The sequence below is a fragment of the Pleurodeles waltl genome, chromosome 9 (genome assembly GCF_031143425.1).
Source record: "Pleurodeles waltl isolate 20211129_DDA chromosome 9, aPleWal1.hap1.20221129, whole genome shotgun sequence".
Lineage (NCBI taxonomy): Eukaryota > Metazoa > Chordata > Amphibia > Caudata > Salamandridae > Pleurodeles > Pleurodeles waltl.
Genome location: NC_090448.1, coordinates 188,115,088 through 188,131,587, shown reverse-complemented (window position 1 = coordinate 188,131,587; position 16,500 = coordinate 188,115,088).

Below are 16,500 nucleotides of genomic sequence, written 5' to 3'. Positions count from 1 at the left end.
TAATGGGAGCCTTCGCGACACTATCACGACTTCTAGTGTGTTTTAGGAAATCTGATGTGTGTTACTCTTGCATTCCTGGGCTCTGGGGTGGGGTATTTTACTTACCTTTGTTGCTTTGTAACACCCCTTTACACACTACACTTGCCTAGGTGGGAAACTGACTTTCGCATGCCAATATTTTAGTATATGGTTTGTGTTCACCCTAAAAGCATTGCAACCTCTGGTGTTTTTCACTATTTGCTCTATTTTAATACTGTGTACTTACCTGTTTCTGGTTACTAGTGTATATATTGGGGGAGTTACTTACTTCCTAAGGGAGTAGAGCCTACAAAGTATTTTTGGCATTGTGTAACTAAAATAAAGTACCTTTATTTTTATAACTCTGAGTATTTTCTTTCAGGTGTGTAAGTACTGAGTGACTACAGTGGTATTTCAAGAGCTTTGCATGTCTCCTCTTTCAGCTTTGGCTGCTCTGCCTACAGCTGCCTCTAGACAGCCTGGCTTCGAGACACTGACTAAATTTCACTAATGAGGGATAACTGTACCTGGTATAAGCTATAAGTACATTTGGTACCCACTACAAATTTGGCCAGCCTTCCACACTTCCTGCTGGAGCTGGGTGTGGGGATAGTATAAAATGACACAGGTGTATGTGCTTTGTTGACTGTGGAAAACTTTACATGACCTATGATTGTGGATTACACATGAAACTGTAGAGAAGATGTTTTATTACATGTATGTGGTTTTTTAACATTCTTGACTGTTGTGTATTTTTGACTGAACATTTACTACTGCAATACAGACCCTACACACCCACAAATTTAACTGCCCAGTGTCTACATGTTGTTAGTTCATATTGTCAATGATGTATTATACGCTATTTTGGTTGTACATTTAGAGATTTTTGTGTTCCCACTATAGTGCGGATTCTCTGCCATGAATACGGAGATTCCACACCTACCTTTGTGAATAGCAAAAGTTGCAATTGTTGACTTTTCATCTGAGTGTACCTTCATGAATCAGATCCATGTATATATATATATATATATATATATATCTATATATATATATATATATAAATACACATACCTATATATATATAATATATATATATATATATATATATATATATATATATATAAAGACATATATACACCTACTAGTAGTCACCAGTGGAAACTAGTTTTTGTTTTCTTATAATTTTGGGGCTGCTTGACGAATCTTCACTTAATTTACAAAACTTTTATTTTGTGAATTTCAGCTACTGTCTTGAAAGATTCGGGATGATCTATCTAGTGGGGGCTGAGATAAAGGGGGTGTCCCACACCACGTTTTTCCTATTCATGTTTCCACAGGACCTTTAGACATGCCTGTAGCCTGAACCACTGAATTGAATTACACCAAACTTGGCACAAAGCTGGAATCTGTTCTGCAGATCATGCTTTTTGTGATTTGGTGTAAATCCATTTGGTAGTTTTGGACAAATGTAAGGTAAAAATGTAGATATATAGGGACACAGATCCTCGGCAGATCCAACTGTCCCTGTGCTGATATCGGATTGGCTCTGACCACTTCAGAAAGGAAGTGTTGGCAGCCATCTTGGGACTCTGCTTCAGCCGAGTCCCAGACAAAAAGCCAAAAAAGAAAAGGCCTGACCCCTTAGCCCTGGTGCTGGGGTCCCTGAGGGACCACCAGTCCCCGGGACTAAACTTTCTTTGGAGTTGGGGGGGCCACACTGCTCCTGTGCCCTGGCGACCACCACCCCTGGGGCAAAAAACAACGTATTTGCGGGGGCTGCATGCACTCCCCCCCGCTGCCCCCATGGAAACCACCAGCCAATGGGCCTAATGATTAGAAAAAGAAAGGGGGACCACCACCCCTGGCGGGATTCTCATTGGAGGGGGGCATGAAGCCCCACTCTTGGAGCCACTGATGGCCCTGGAGACCACCACACAGAAGGGCCAGCATCTGCTGTGTCAAAGGGTGTCCACCACCAGGACATAGTTGTTTACTGTTGTTTGGTTGCAGTACTGCAGCTGCAGCAAGGCCACAGCAAACACTCCACTGTTTGACAGCGGGACCTTTAAAGCAGGTCCCGCTGTCAAACAGCAGAACTTTCATGAAATATTTCAGTTGAAATTCTTCAGCAAGCAAAGAGCTGCTGTCAAAGCAGCTCCATCCTTGCTGAAGCATTGCCACTGCAGGGAAACTTTAAGGCTTTGAAGTACGAAGTGGGACACGTTTGATGAGTTAGTTATAGTTAGGTTCTGAATTTACTCATACAAAACCATAGAAAATCAGCAGCTATAGTTAGAGTTACTTCAAGTAATTATAGCTTGCGCCTTGAGGTAACTATAACTTGCGCCCTTGCCATGCACAATTTTGTTATCAATAATTTTATTGCAAATGTTGTAGTGATAATATCCAAGATGCCATAGAAGATGTCATCATTAATGTAATATGTGGAGTAATTAGCTGTGCATGGTGAAGGCGCGAGTTATAGTGACCTTAGGGCACAAGTTATACTTACTTGAAATAACTCTAACTATAACTGCTGAATTTCTATGGCTTTGTGTGAGTAAATTCAGAACCTAACAATAACGTCCATGTAACCTCTGTTTTTTCAGTGAATGTTTATGGATTTTTAACGTAAAGTAATATTCGAGGATATTTGCGAATATCGCATGTGGTGAAGAAAAATAATTTTAAACCCATAGTTTTACCCTAAAACACCCCTATACACCCACCTGGGGTCAGGGTACCTCCAACATGACCCCTTATATCACTTATTATTTCTATTTTCAGCCCTGGGGACTCTGTCCCATAACATAAAATGGTGGCTACAACTTTCTAGACAGGTTGTGGCTAGCCAATTACAGCGCCTCTATTTGCACATGCATTCATGAAAATTTGTGGATATTCAAGATTTATTTGTGGCAAGTCATGTACAAATTTCGATTTCCCGTTATTTCTCATAAACTAGTGAATGGATTTACACCAAATAACCAAAAGCACAATCTGCATTCTGAAAGCTAGCTTTCTGTCAAATTTGGTGTAATTCCATCCAGTGGTTCGGGTTGTAGTCGTGTTTAAACGTCCTATGGGAATTAACATGGGAAACTGAAATTTTTTGACCCCCCCCACTTTTTCTCAGCCCCCGAATGATGTATGACCTTGAAGCTTTCCGTGCGTAACTAGAATCACGGAGGCACTTTTTTGGGAACATTTTATGAAGATTTGTCAAACGGTGCCAAAGGTATAGGCAAGTCAAAAGCACATAACTAAGGAAACATGGCCCTAACCGTTGGCTGGGGTGACAGCCAATAGGTAAATATATATAGTAATTATACCTCGTGCCCTAATGTAACTATAACTTGCACCCCCGGCATGCACAGTTTTTTTTTCAAAATTTTTACTGCAAATATTACCTTGATTTTATCGACCATGTTGTCAAAGATCTCATGAGTGCAGTAACTTGTGGGTTAGTAAGCAGTGCAGGTGAAGGGCATGATTTAAAGTTAGGTTAGGGCATATGTTATAGTTACTTATAACAGGTGAATTTTTATGATTTTGTACGTTTAAATTGTGAGGCTAATTATAATCTCCCTGTAACCTTTGTTGTTTTTTAAGCGAATTTCTATTTTTTTTAACGTTAATTTTCATTACTATACGTTATTCCAACCAGTGCCAAGCTTGGCCTTTGGCTGTGTGCAGCGGGGGTTTACTGAAGGGCCTAGACTGCTCTCAGGCCCTGAGGCCCACCCCTATAGCCACCTAACCCTGAGAGAGAGAGAGAGAGCGAGAGAGAGAAAGTTATAACAGATAGAAGTTTTGAGAGACAGTAAGAAAGACAGAGTTTTTTAGGCTTTGATGAATGTTATACTTAGAATGAGATATTTTCAGACAAATTTAAAAGAAATTTTTTTTTGTCAATTAAAAAGAGTGAGATCATCTTTCAGTGTGTAACTTCAATATATGAAGTTAAAAAGAAACCAAAGAAGGAAATGACTACAGACTTACCTAGATAGGAACCCTTAGCCTCCAGTGTGCATGTCTGAGAACTTGATCACTAGGCCAGAGGGGACTCCTTACTGTGCAGTGTCCAGACCTAGCTATAACATTCAACCCACAGATTTCGAGGGAAAGAAGACTTCAATGTTCCACCACTAGGATGTTTAACAGTCAAAACACTGGAAAATAAACAAGCACAATGTCATGAGATATGGGATTTGAACCTTCAACCTACTGACAGTCCAAGAGATTTAACATTAGGCCAGAAGTGAACCTGGTCTGCTGTCCATCAAAATGTAGCTATAACATTTGTGCCAAACATCTTGCTAGTTTGATGATTTGAAGTCATCGCAGGGAGCAACCACTGCACTTACAATCTCTCTCTCTGTCTCTTCCATCACATATTTGAGTGCAGGTAAACAGATAAACTCCATTTTGCAGCTGTTTGAAAGTTCCCACTTGCAGAAAGTGGAGTGTTGGCTCTGACTTGGCAGGAGCTGTCAAAGACCCCCCCCCACAAGTGAGAGCACACAGCTATGTCCCAGGGTTGGGCACCACTGGATATAGAAGGAGCAGTCCCTGGAGAATGGCAGTCCCCAAGGCCATTTTTGGATCCACGAGGGAGGCCGGGTGGGCCACCTCCAATCTGAATTGATCCTGGGGAGGCGGTGGTCCCTGGGTCTCTGACAGACCCCCTTCGTTCTTAAAATTTAGTACTGGGGAGGTGCCAGTCCCAGGAGCTGCAGGGAGGCCTCGCAACCCCTGCAGACAAATAACACTTTGTACTGAGGAGGTGGTGGTTCCTGGGGAATATGGGGGGGGGCGTGTGGTCTCACACATTCATTAGAATTAAGGCCTCGGCGAGGTGGAACCCCCCAGGACTGGGATGTGTCCGTTTAGCTCCCCTGCATTCATTACTATTTAAGCACTGGGGGTTCGCAGTCCCCATGGTTGTGGGGAGTCCCTGCTTTCTATGTCATTTAAGCCCTGGGGAGGTGCCGGTCCCTGGGGCATAAATAAGCCCTAGGAGGGGGGGCCATTTATCCACCTCTTTTATTTCCTGGCTGTCCCGGTGGCTTCAGGAAAACCATTGAAGGAGCCCAAACTTGTTTCTTCCCAAAAAAATTGCAATGAATTTTCAACAGTGCCTCAAATTTACAACAGTTTAAAACAGTGTTTTTTTTAGCCCTGGCTAGCTACAGATATATATGTATATGAATATATATATATATATATATATATATATATATATATATATATATATATATATATATATATATATATAAATATATATATATATATGTATATATGTATATATGTGTATATATATGTATATATATATATATATATATATATATATATATAAAAAATACTGTGTGTGTGTAAGAATTTTGCTAGTCATTCATCCTGCGCTTAAAGTTTAAGGGTGATCCATTAAGCAGGGGCTGTGAAAAGGGTGTCAAAAAACATCTGTTTCTCATGTTAATTCCTACAGGTGTTTTGAACACAGCTACTACCCGAACTGCTGGACAGCATGAAACCAAATTTGGCAGAAATCTAGCTTTTGGTCCACAGATTACGCTTTTTGTTATTTGGTGAAAATCTGTTCAGTAGTTTAGGAGAAAGTAAAGGAAAACCTAAGTTGTGATTGGCTGTCAACACTTAAACCAGGAATTGCTGGAAGACATTTTGGGACTTGGCTTCCACTCAGTCACAGTAAAGAGTGAAAAAAAAGAAAAGGGGGCCGAGTAGGAACACCCTGACCCCTTAGCTCTGGTGCTGGGGTCCCAGAGAGACCCAGACAGGGCAAAAAATAATTTTTGGTCCAAAGTGTTGCTGTTAATTTGCAACAACATTGCAAATTCATAGCAAAAAAATGCGTGCTCTCCAGTGCTTGTTTTTTTAAAGCTCCAACGTGGGCCAGGCCCACGTGGGGCATGTAATAAAAAAGAGGAGGGGAAGCATGTGGCCCTCCTCCTGGGCTTATTTATGACTCAACACTGCCACCTCCCTGGGGCTTTAAACCAAATAGTATGCAGGGTTGCAACGTGGCCTCCCTGTGCCCCAGGGACCACCACCTCTTGCTGCTGGAAGAGGTGAATTCCTCTGTTTCCCTGCCAGCAGATATGTGTGCAGGGACACAGAGGAAGCTATTGCTCTCACAGACAGATTTAGCAGCTCCCTCTCTGTGACAGCAGTGACAGCTCCTGCAGCAGGCAGTGAGCCAACTGGGACTGTGAGGTACTTGAGGCTTCTCCTTGGTCCCATTGCACACTGGGTGCCCTGCAGAACACCCAGCACAGATGGCCAGCCCTCGGGGATGGGGTCCCATGGGACAACATTGGCCAGGGGAGGGTGGCCATGCAGCCTCCTCCCCAGAAAAATATATGTTATAAGGCCATGGGATGGGGTCCCTGGGGCTGAAAACACTGGGGGAGGGGAGTTGTGTGGCCCCCCTCCTCCATTTAATGAACTTTGGGCACGGGGGACAGGGACCTTGGAGTCGCGATTGGCCCAGGGAGGGGGACCACCCACCCATTAAATTGTAGTAGGCCCAGGGGAATGGGGTCCAATTAGGCCAGGGGGGAGGGACTGCATGGCTCTCATCCCCAAACTGGTCATTCAGCCAACTGTTCATTCAGCCAAAGAGGTAGCACTTACCCACCAACCAGCAGAAAGTGCTCCAGTTGGATAGAAATGTTGTGCAAAACTGTGGACTCTTGTTAGATAAATGAGCAGGTGAGCTTCACAGAAATTAAATGCCAACAGGAAGCACTTACATATATAAATGTAGCAAGTGCCCAATTGACGCTCCTCTTCTGGAAAGGACAAATAATCCTAACTTCTGGGCTTGGCAAAGGGAAAGCAAGTGTAGCAAGTGCCCAGTTGAAGCTCCTCTTCTGGAAAGGACAAATAATCCTAACTTCTGGGCTTGGCAAAGGGAAAGCAAGTGTGTTTACGCTGCAATTCCCTATTGAAAAACAACCGTAAATCCTTTGTGGAGCTGAATGCATCTTTCATCTATTGGAGTGCAATCAGACACTCTAACACCCACATAGACCCTCTCACACCTACACTCACAGCCAGACAGACATGCTCACAGCCACTCTCAGACCCAGAGACACCCTCTCATACCTATTCTCACACTCAGGGAGAGAAAGGCCCTGCTGCCAATGTCCACTGTGTATGACCTTTGGCCGTGCACAGTTTGGGGTTAGGTGGTTAGGGGGGCTAACCGCAGGCCCTGCAGCCAACCCCTGCTACACAAGGCTGAAGGTCATGAATGGGGTTGGGTTGTTATAGGGGGTTTTCTGCAGGCCCTGTGCAGAGGTGATTGTATTAACGTATACCAATGAGAATTACTTTACATAAAAAAAAAAACATAGAAATTCACTGAAAAAAAACAAAGGTTACAGGGACATTATAGTTGGGAAATAGAATTAAATAAGTCTTAGAAACTCACTTTAAAAAAACAAAGGCTACAGGGGCATTATAGTTAGGTTCTGAATTTGCTCTCACAAAACCAGAGAAATTCTGCAGTTTTAGTTAGAGTTATTTCAAGTAACTATAACTTGCAGCCAAAGGTAACTATAACTTGCGTCAATGGCATGCACTGCTAATTACCCCAGACATTACAGCACTCATGACAACTTTTACAATGTCAATAAAAATATCAATGAAACATTAGAAGTCAAATTATGGAATAAAAAACTATGCATGGCGGGGGTGGGAGTTATAGTAACCTTAGGCCGCTAGTTACAGTTACTGACATATTCAGCTAACTATTATGCCACGTTAACATTTGTTTTTTCAGTAAATTTATAAGGTTTAAAAAAAAAAAAAAAAAAGATCTTTATATCACACTTAAATATGATATTACTTTAATCTGTGGTTTTGTCTAGTGCGTACTCTACAGCTGCATAATGGGCAGCACAGTAATGTCTCCAGTGAGCTCAAGTTCATAAAGGACCATGAAGTAATGTCTCTAGTAACTTTGTGTACATGTAATTTTGGCAATGAGATAGTTTTTTGAGCGTCTTCATACAGAACTCAGTAACAAAATAAACCTTGTATATAGAAGACGACAAGACTACAGACAAAGAGTTGAATCTCAACGAAACAAGGTTACTTCCTCTTTATTATATGAAATATGTGCTTCTCTGTTTAGAAGACAAGTCTGGCAAAAACAAAAACAAATATTTCAAAGGGGCCTCTTTATCCCTGTAGACTCCATTTTTCTGGCCATTTTTTTTAAAGGGGAGGTTATCCCTGTGCCCTCCCTCCCAGAACTGATTATTGCCCTGTGGACCACACTTCCAGGGCTGTATATATTTGAAAGGAGTGTTCTCCCTCCTTGAGCCTCAATGCACTCTGTGGACTACATCCCCCAGGGCTGTTTTTTATTTTAAATGGGAGGTTGACATTTGCTAAACACCTTGGGCCGGCATCCATTAAAGATGGGTGCCCTGGTGCCCACCCAGGCAACCCATCAACCATATTTTGGGGGTATGGGGTAGTATCATGTCCTCCATGGCCCAAGCTGATTCCGTACATGGTACAGGAGCCTGCATTTCTCCCGATGGGGGTGAGCAGCTATTTATGCTGATCCCACAGGAGGGAGAAATTTGTTAAACTGTTTCCCTATCGGCTGGAGTTTAAAAAATGTTCCTGCCCAGTTGGAACAAACACAAGTTTCCCTGTGCCAGTGCAAGCAGAGAAATTGCTGTGTCCCTGTGATGGGCTCCCCAAAACACAGCAAGTGAGCTGGCCCTGGGGGATAGGGTCCTCTGGTCCAAATAAAAGCAGAGAGAGGGATCTTACAGCCCCTTTCACTTCTAACTAAATTAGCAGTCCAGAGGTATTGGGTCACTAGGACCTTTAAAAGGCTGAGTTAGGTGGGCCATGCACCCCCTTCCCCATATTTTATGAATCAGGCCCCAGGGATAGGGTCCCAGGAGCCAAATATGGCTCAGGCAGAGGGCAACATTCCCCTTTTACCCACATTTTGGCTCTAGGAGTGGACTCCCTCGGACTAAAATGGCTGGGGAAGGGGGGCCACAAGCCACCTCCCATTCATTAAACAATTCAGCCAAGGGCCTTTACCTAAACAATTTGACCCCTGGTCTACTTTTTTTAATTTATTTGTTTTAATCCCACAGGACACCCATAGAATCATGGGAAAAATGTCCATAGTTTCTTAAATTTGGCTACAAGAGAGGTCCCTTTGGGTCCTAGGTGGGCAGGGCAAGCCTTCCATGCCCCATTATGGGATTTTTTTAAATGTCAGTACAGGGGACTCAGGCCCTCATTAAAACATTGGTGGTAAATGCAGCCTACTGCTGTGCTGACAGCCGCCAACATACTGTGACTGAGGTGGTATACTGCTACGGGTATTATGACCAACACATAGAAATCCCCCACTATACAGACACACACACAAGTCTGCTAGCCCAAAGGTTAGTGATAAATTGGTTGTACCAAAACCTACACCGTTATGCCAACAGAATTATGCCCACAATATCAGGACCCACGAATCACTGCAGTGATCTTTCAACCTTGGTAAACCATTGGCGGTACACACCACCGTGCTCAAAATACACACACTAACAAAACTACACCACATTGGACAATTCAAACTACACACACCTGACACACATACACACACCACACCCACACACCCATACCACTATAAAACACACACCCACATTACCCACAACCCTTTCAACCCAAAAGAAGATAGCTAATAGAGAGAGAGAGACAAGCCAGGAGCACCCACTCAATCTGACCCACAGAACACCATCACCCATACACCATCCACGCACCTCACAGCACACACCCCAACACAGCACCCCATACACCTTCACATATACCACTCACACACACATCCATGGCACCCCAAAGTCACCCCAGGTTTTCCGAGGAGGAGCTAAGGGTCATGGTGGAGGAAATCATCCAGGTAGAGCAACAGCTATTCAGATCACAGGTGCAGCAGATGTCCATTGCAAGGAAGATGGAGCTGTGGCGGAGAGTCGTGGACAGGGTCAATGCCGTGGGAAAGCACGCCAGAACAAGGGATGACATCAGGAAGAGGTGGAACAACCTACAGGGGAAGGTGCGTTCTGTGGTAGCAAGATACCAGATAGCCATACAGAGGACTGGCGGTGGACCCCCACCTCCTCCCCCACAACTAACAACATGGGAAGAGCAAGTCTTGGTGATCATGCATCCTGAGGGCCTGGCAGGAGTAGCAGGAGGACTGGACTCTGGTAAGTCAACTCTTTACTATTATATCCCCCACCCTACATGCATACCATCACAAACTCCTACCCCTACCCCTACCCTCACCCCATAACTCCACCACCTCACATATATCCCACAATCACAACCCACTCATCACAAAACCAAGCCCTGCATGCCACACCAATGCATTGACACCTATCATAGACCTGCATGGACAGCCATCACTAAAGCATGCACAATAGGGAGAATCACCACTCACACAAGGCAAAGCTGACTGGGCAATCACAACCATGCAGGGAAACACACCCATGCACAAGATGGTACATGCAGATACAATAACACTGCATTTACATCCCACAGGACCCCCACTCTCCGTCACCGGAGAGGAGGTGCCACCAACATTCAGTCCCCCCCAGAAGAGGCCCACAGTGATCACAGCAGCTCTGCACGCCTGGATTACGATGACCAACCTGGCCCATCAGGTTCCTCTGGACAGTTGGTTACCCTGCCACAGTCCCAAACCACCACAGAGCCTCCCCCATCAGGAAACACCACAAGAGCACCCAACCAGCAGACCCATCCCTCTGTCCCCAGGAAACGTCAATTAGCAGTGTGTCCACCACTACAGGGACCCCATGCAACCCCACAAACCCTAGATAATCAGGGACCTGGGGTCAGCGGCAGTGGGCACATGGTTCAGGGGACAGAGGCACAGGACAACAGGGAAGCTGGGAGGACTGCTGTGCGACAGGGGGAGGACAGGTCCAGGGAACCCACTCTCCAAGAGGCACTTGCAGGGATCCTTGGAGCATACCACCATTCCCAGGAGACCTTGGGCCAGATACTGGCCAAGATACAGGAGACCCAGCGGCTGGATGAGGAACAGTACCTGGGGATCAGGGATGACCTCAAACACATCAACACCATCCTGGTCACCATTGCAGGGGTGCTGGCTGACATAGTCAACACCATGAGGGAGGAAGTGGCACACCAACGGGCCCCTGACACTAGCCACACCGAAGAACAGCCTTCCACCTCCGCCGGCGCTAATGGACAGGAGGCCCAGCCACAGGACCAGCAGGCCACCAGGACCCCACCCCCTGTAGAAGGAGAACCACCCCACAAATGGTCCCTGCGATCCTGGCAGAAGCCAGAGAACATTGTCAAGACCCCCGGCAGGAAATAATACTCTCCTGATTGTCACTCTTCTGTCCCACTCTGTCACCCTGTCCTCCTTAAACTGCCATTGCTCTACTTCCTATGCCCCCCTGGACTATGCACCTGTGATACAAAGAGAATGGACTCTATCTGGACATTCCACCACCATCAACCCAGTCCATTGCACATCCCCCTCCACCTCCACCTCCTAGCACTTAAATAAACACCCTTGGAACAAATACAACTAAGGAGTCCGTCAGTTGATTGAAATATTAGTTCAACAAGCTGTAAACATTTCAAATCATATGTACAGTTATATATACATTTGTATGACTTGTAGTGGGCAGCACTAAACACACCAGGAGGCAGAGTGGGCCACAGAGATCTGAAAATAGAGATGCCAAAGGGTACAGTAAGTGGTCATAGACATAGGGAAATCAGTCTGCCATGTCCAATGTCTAACACAAAACTGCAATGGAAAGTGAAGTTACAGTGTCTTACCTGTGTGTCACTAGAAGTACTGTTGTATGAGTGAGTTTCTGTTGTCTACATCTTCTTCCTCTGCCTCCTCTTCCTCTCTGTCCACAGGCTCCACCGTTGCCACAACACCATCTCCATGCTCATCTTCCTGCAGAAAAGGCACCTGGCGTCTCAAGGCCAGGTTGTGCCACATGCAACATGCAAAAATGATCTGGCACACCTTCTTGGGTGAGTCGTACAGGGATCCACCCGTCAGATGGAGGCACCGGAACCTGGCCTTCAGGAGGCCAAAGGTTCTTTCAATGATCCTCCTTGTTCGCCCATGTGCCTCATTGCAACGCTCCTCTGCCCTTGTCCTGGCATTCCTCACTGGGGTCAGTAGCCATGAGAGGTTGGGTAACCAGAGTCACCTGCAAATATTAAAGGGATACCTGTTAGACATACACTCACCCTTAGGGCCAACCCCACACCTGTATACCTACATCAACTGGATGGGGACCATGGGCTCACCTATTAGCCACACCCAGTGCCTCTGGAGTTGAGTCATCACATATGGTATGCTGCCATTCCTCAAGATAAATGCATCATGCACAGTGCCAGGATACTTTGCATTCACATGGGAGATGTACTGGTCCGCCAAACACACCATCTACAAATTCAGAGATTGATAGATTTTTCTATTCCTGAACACTTGTTCATTCATCTGGAGGGGGGACAAATGCTACATGTGTACCATCACAGGCACCAATGATGTTGGGGATATGTCCCAGGGCATAGAAGTCAGCTTTCACTGTGGCCAAATCCTCCACCTGGGGGAATACGATATAGCTGCACATGTGTTTCAGCAGACCTGACAACACTCTTGTCAACACGTTTGAGACATAGGCTGTGACATCCCTGATGCCATGGCCACTGTCGCTTGGAAGGAACCACTTGCCAGGAAATGGAGCACTGACAGAACCTGCACTACAGGGGGGATACCTGTGGGGTGGCGGATAGCTGGAATCAGGTCTGGCTCCAATTGGGCACACAGTTCTTGGATTGTGGCCTTATCAAGTCTGTAGGTGAGGATAATGTGTCTGTCCTCCATTGTCGCCAGGTCCACCAGGGGTCTGAACACAGGAGGATGTCTCCATCTCATATTCCTCCTCAGAGGTTGAAGTCTAGGGAGGAAAACAGTGAGCAGAGGGACATATTCACACATCTATTGAAATAATGATGCATCTCTTCCTTTACATAAACAGTATGTGAATTCGAGAGTTAGTTGATGTGCCAACGTCTGCTATGGCACAGTTAGGTGCCATGCCCTGTGCCGCCCTGAAATGGCGGCTGCCTGAGCTCTGTGGAGAGACAAGTGGAAATTAGGTAATTTCTCTGGCTTTGTGTGGTGTAGCGGTCGGCGGTAGACAACAACCGTGCAACTTCACATTGGTTAACAGTGGGCCCTATGGGTTCCAGGAGCCAATGGTGATGTACGCCGGTGGTGACGGTACGCATCGCCATGGACGTGACCGCCATTTTCTATCTGTTCACTCACTTGCTACCTGACCTTCAACAGGCGAGGACTTACACTGCAAGTGCTGCTGTGACCTGTGTCTGGAAGCGACAATGGCTCAAGTGTCTGGGGAAAGGGTCCCTGCCTTCACTTTGGAGGAGTTGGAGAGACAGGTGGATGGGGTCCTACCCCAGTACACTTTATTCTATGATCTTCCAGACAAACATGTGAGTACACTGTGAGCATGATGGTGGGCCATGAATTTATGGAGTTATGTGTCAGCCTCATTTGGGGGGGCTGAGGGGTCCTGGGCAGAGTGCTGTATGTATGGTGGTCAGTGTATGTGCGGAAGGGGAGAGGAGGGATATGGTGGGCCATGAGTCTGACAGTCCAGACGGTATGACTATTCCTTTTTCTGCTGTCTTTTCCCTGCAGGTCAGCGCACATCAGAAAAAGGGTATTTAGTGTGCCATCGCCAAGGAGGTGCGGAATTTGGGGGTCTTTGACAGGCGGAGCACCCACTGCCGCAAACGGTGGGAGGACCTGCGCCACTGTGCAAGGAAGACGGCGGAGGGCCAGCTGGGGCTGGCCTCCCAATGAGGAAGGGGTGCCTGTACCCTGAAACCCCTGATGTTCTGCATCCTGGCGGTGGCCTATCCGGAGTTGGATGGGCGCTTGAAGGTATCACAGCAGCCACAAGGGGGTGAGTACAGATTCAGATTCCTGACTTTGCGTGCGTTAAGGTTTTACCTGGGTGGGGGATGTGGGCTGTGGGTGCCCCTAGGCCAGATACGAACATGGCAGGGTAGGTGCCTTGTTAGGCAGGCTCTGAAGCACTCTAACCACAATAGTGTTAGTGGCCATCTACTACAGGGCAGGGTCCTGTGGGTTTCAGGTGTGCAGCTGATGTCATTAGGCATTGTACCCCATGGGCTGGTGACTAGCTGTGTAACTGGTAGTGTATGGGCTAGTGCATAGGGCAGCTCCCTGTGTGTTGTTTACACCAATGGTAGTGGTGTTGCTGGCATTGACCAAGTGTATCCTCTGTCTCCCCCCTTTTTGTTTTGTCACCCTGTCCTAGTGTGCATTAGCATCATCTGGCAGAGGAGCGGAGGCACCGGTGACAGAAGGAGCTGCATCCCACATGGGCCTGGAGGCCGAATCTACTGATGGTGAGGGCACCAGTGGGACAGAGGGCGCGGGGAGCTCCACGACGGAGACAGGAGGGGACACTACAGAAATCGACTGCTCCTCTAATGGAAGCTCCCTGGCGGTGGCGGGTACCTCTGTGCCCACCCTAGCACCAGGTACAGCCGCCACCCCCGTACCAGCACTGCCCTCCCATCAGCCCCTCAGCGTGTTTCCCGTGCCTGCGACGGAAGGAGCTGCATCCCACATGGGCCTGGAGGCCGAATCTACCGATGGTGAGGGCACCAGTGGGACAGAGGGCGCGGGGAGCACCACGACGGTGACAGGAGGGGACACTACAGAAATCGACTGCTCCTCTGATGGAAGCTCCCTGGCGGTGGCGGGTACCTCTGTGCCCACCCCAGCACCAGGTACAGCCGCCTCCCCCGTACCAGCACCGCCCTCCCAGCAGCCCCTTAGCGTGTTTCCCGTGCCTGCTCACCCAGGAGGGTGGGCATCTCCTACCTCCCAGGCACCTCAGGCCCTGTCCCAGTCAGCCCTGCTGCCCTCAGTGACAAGGCTATTGACTTCCTGAGATCTCTCACTGTTGAGTAGTCAACCATACTGAATGCCATCCATGGTGTCAAGAGACATTTGCAACAAACAAATGCATACCTGGAGGGCCTTCACTCTGGCGTGGCGGCCCAACAGAGAGCATTTCAGGATCTGGCATCCGCACTGATGGCAGCCATTGTCCCTGTCTCCAGCCTCCCCCTCCAACTTCCTCTACCCTGTCCCAATCCCCTCAACCCCAGCCTATCCCAAGCACACCTTCAGACCAGCAATCACCCAAATCAAGACACAGAAGTGGCTCAGGCAAAAACAAACACCACACTTCATCTCAGAGGCACTCACAGAAACACCATCCCCATGCAGACACACCAATATCCACTGCCTCCACTGTGTCCCCCTCCTCCTCGTTGTCCACCTCCTTCCCAGTGGCGTCTCCACTCGCACCTTCATGCACTACATCCTCGTCCACTACCTCCATCACCAGCACGTTTATCACTACACACCCCTCACTGGCAGTCACCACCCCCACATCCATGCACAAGTCCACTGTGTCCTCTCCCACAGTGTCTGTGACCCCTCCTCGTAAAATACACAAATGAAAGCACACACCCACCCAACAGCCATCCACCTCACAACAGCATGCAGCTCATGCACCTGCACCCAAACACAGCAGACTGACACCTCCTACAAGCACTCCTTCTTCCCCCAATCCCAAACATACACCCTCTACCCACCCCAATGTCTCTAAGAAGCTTTTCCTAGCCAACATTGACCTGTTCCCTACCCCTCCCCCCCCGTCCTTCACCTCTGGCCAGGGTGACCAGAACCCTGCCCAGCAGATCAGCCTCTAAGTCCACATCCGCTGTGGTTTCTGCAGCTGTCAGAGGCTCTAAGGGGGCATCCGTCATGCCAGCCAGTGTGCCACCAACCCCTACCAAGGCCAAGAAGATTCCACCACCTGGCAAGGTCAAGAAGGGGACAGCATCCAGCAAGGAGAAGGAGCCACAACCACCCAGCAAGGCCATGTCAAAGACTCCAGTTGGCAGACCCAAGGTGACACCACCAACTGCCAAGAGCAGGAAGGGGCACAGAACACCAGCCAAGGCACTTCAGCCATCCGAGCCTGCAGGTGAAGGCCTGGTGGCTACCAGCACAACTGCCAGCACCGCCACCTGCACCGCGGCCAACACCATCACCTGCACTGCCGCAAGCACCACTACCTGCACCACGGCCAGCACCGCCACCAGCACTGCCGCAAGCACCGCCGCATGCACCGCCACCTGCACAGCTAAAAGTAGCACCACTGCCAGCAGCAGCAGCCCAAGTGGGCACCGTCCGAGGCTGCAGGGAAAGGGCTGGAGCCTCTCCTCACCACTGACAGCACCAGCACCTGCACTGCGGACAGCACCGCCACC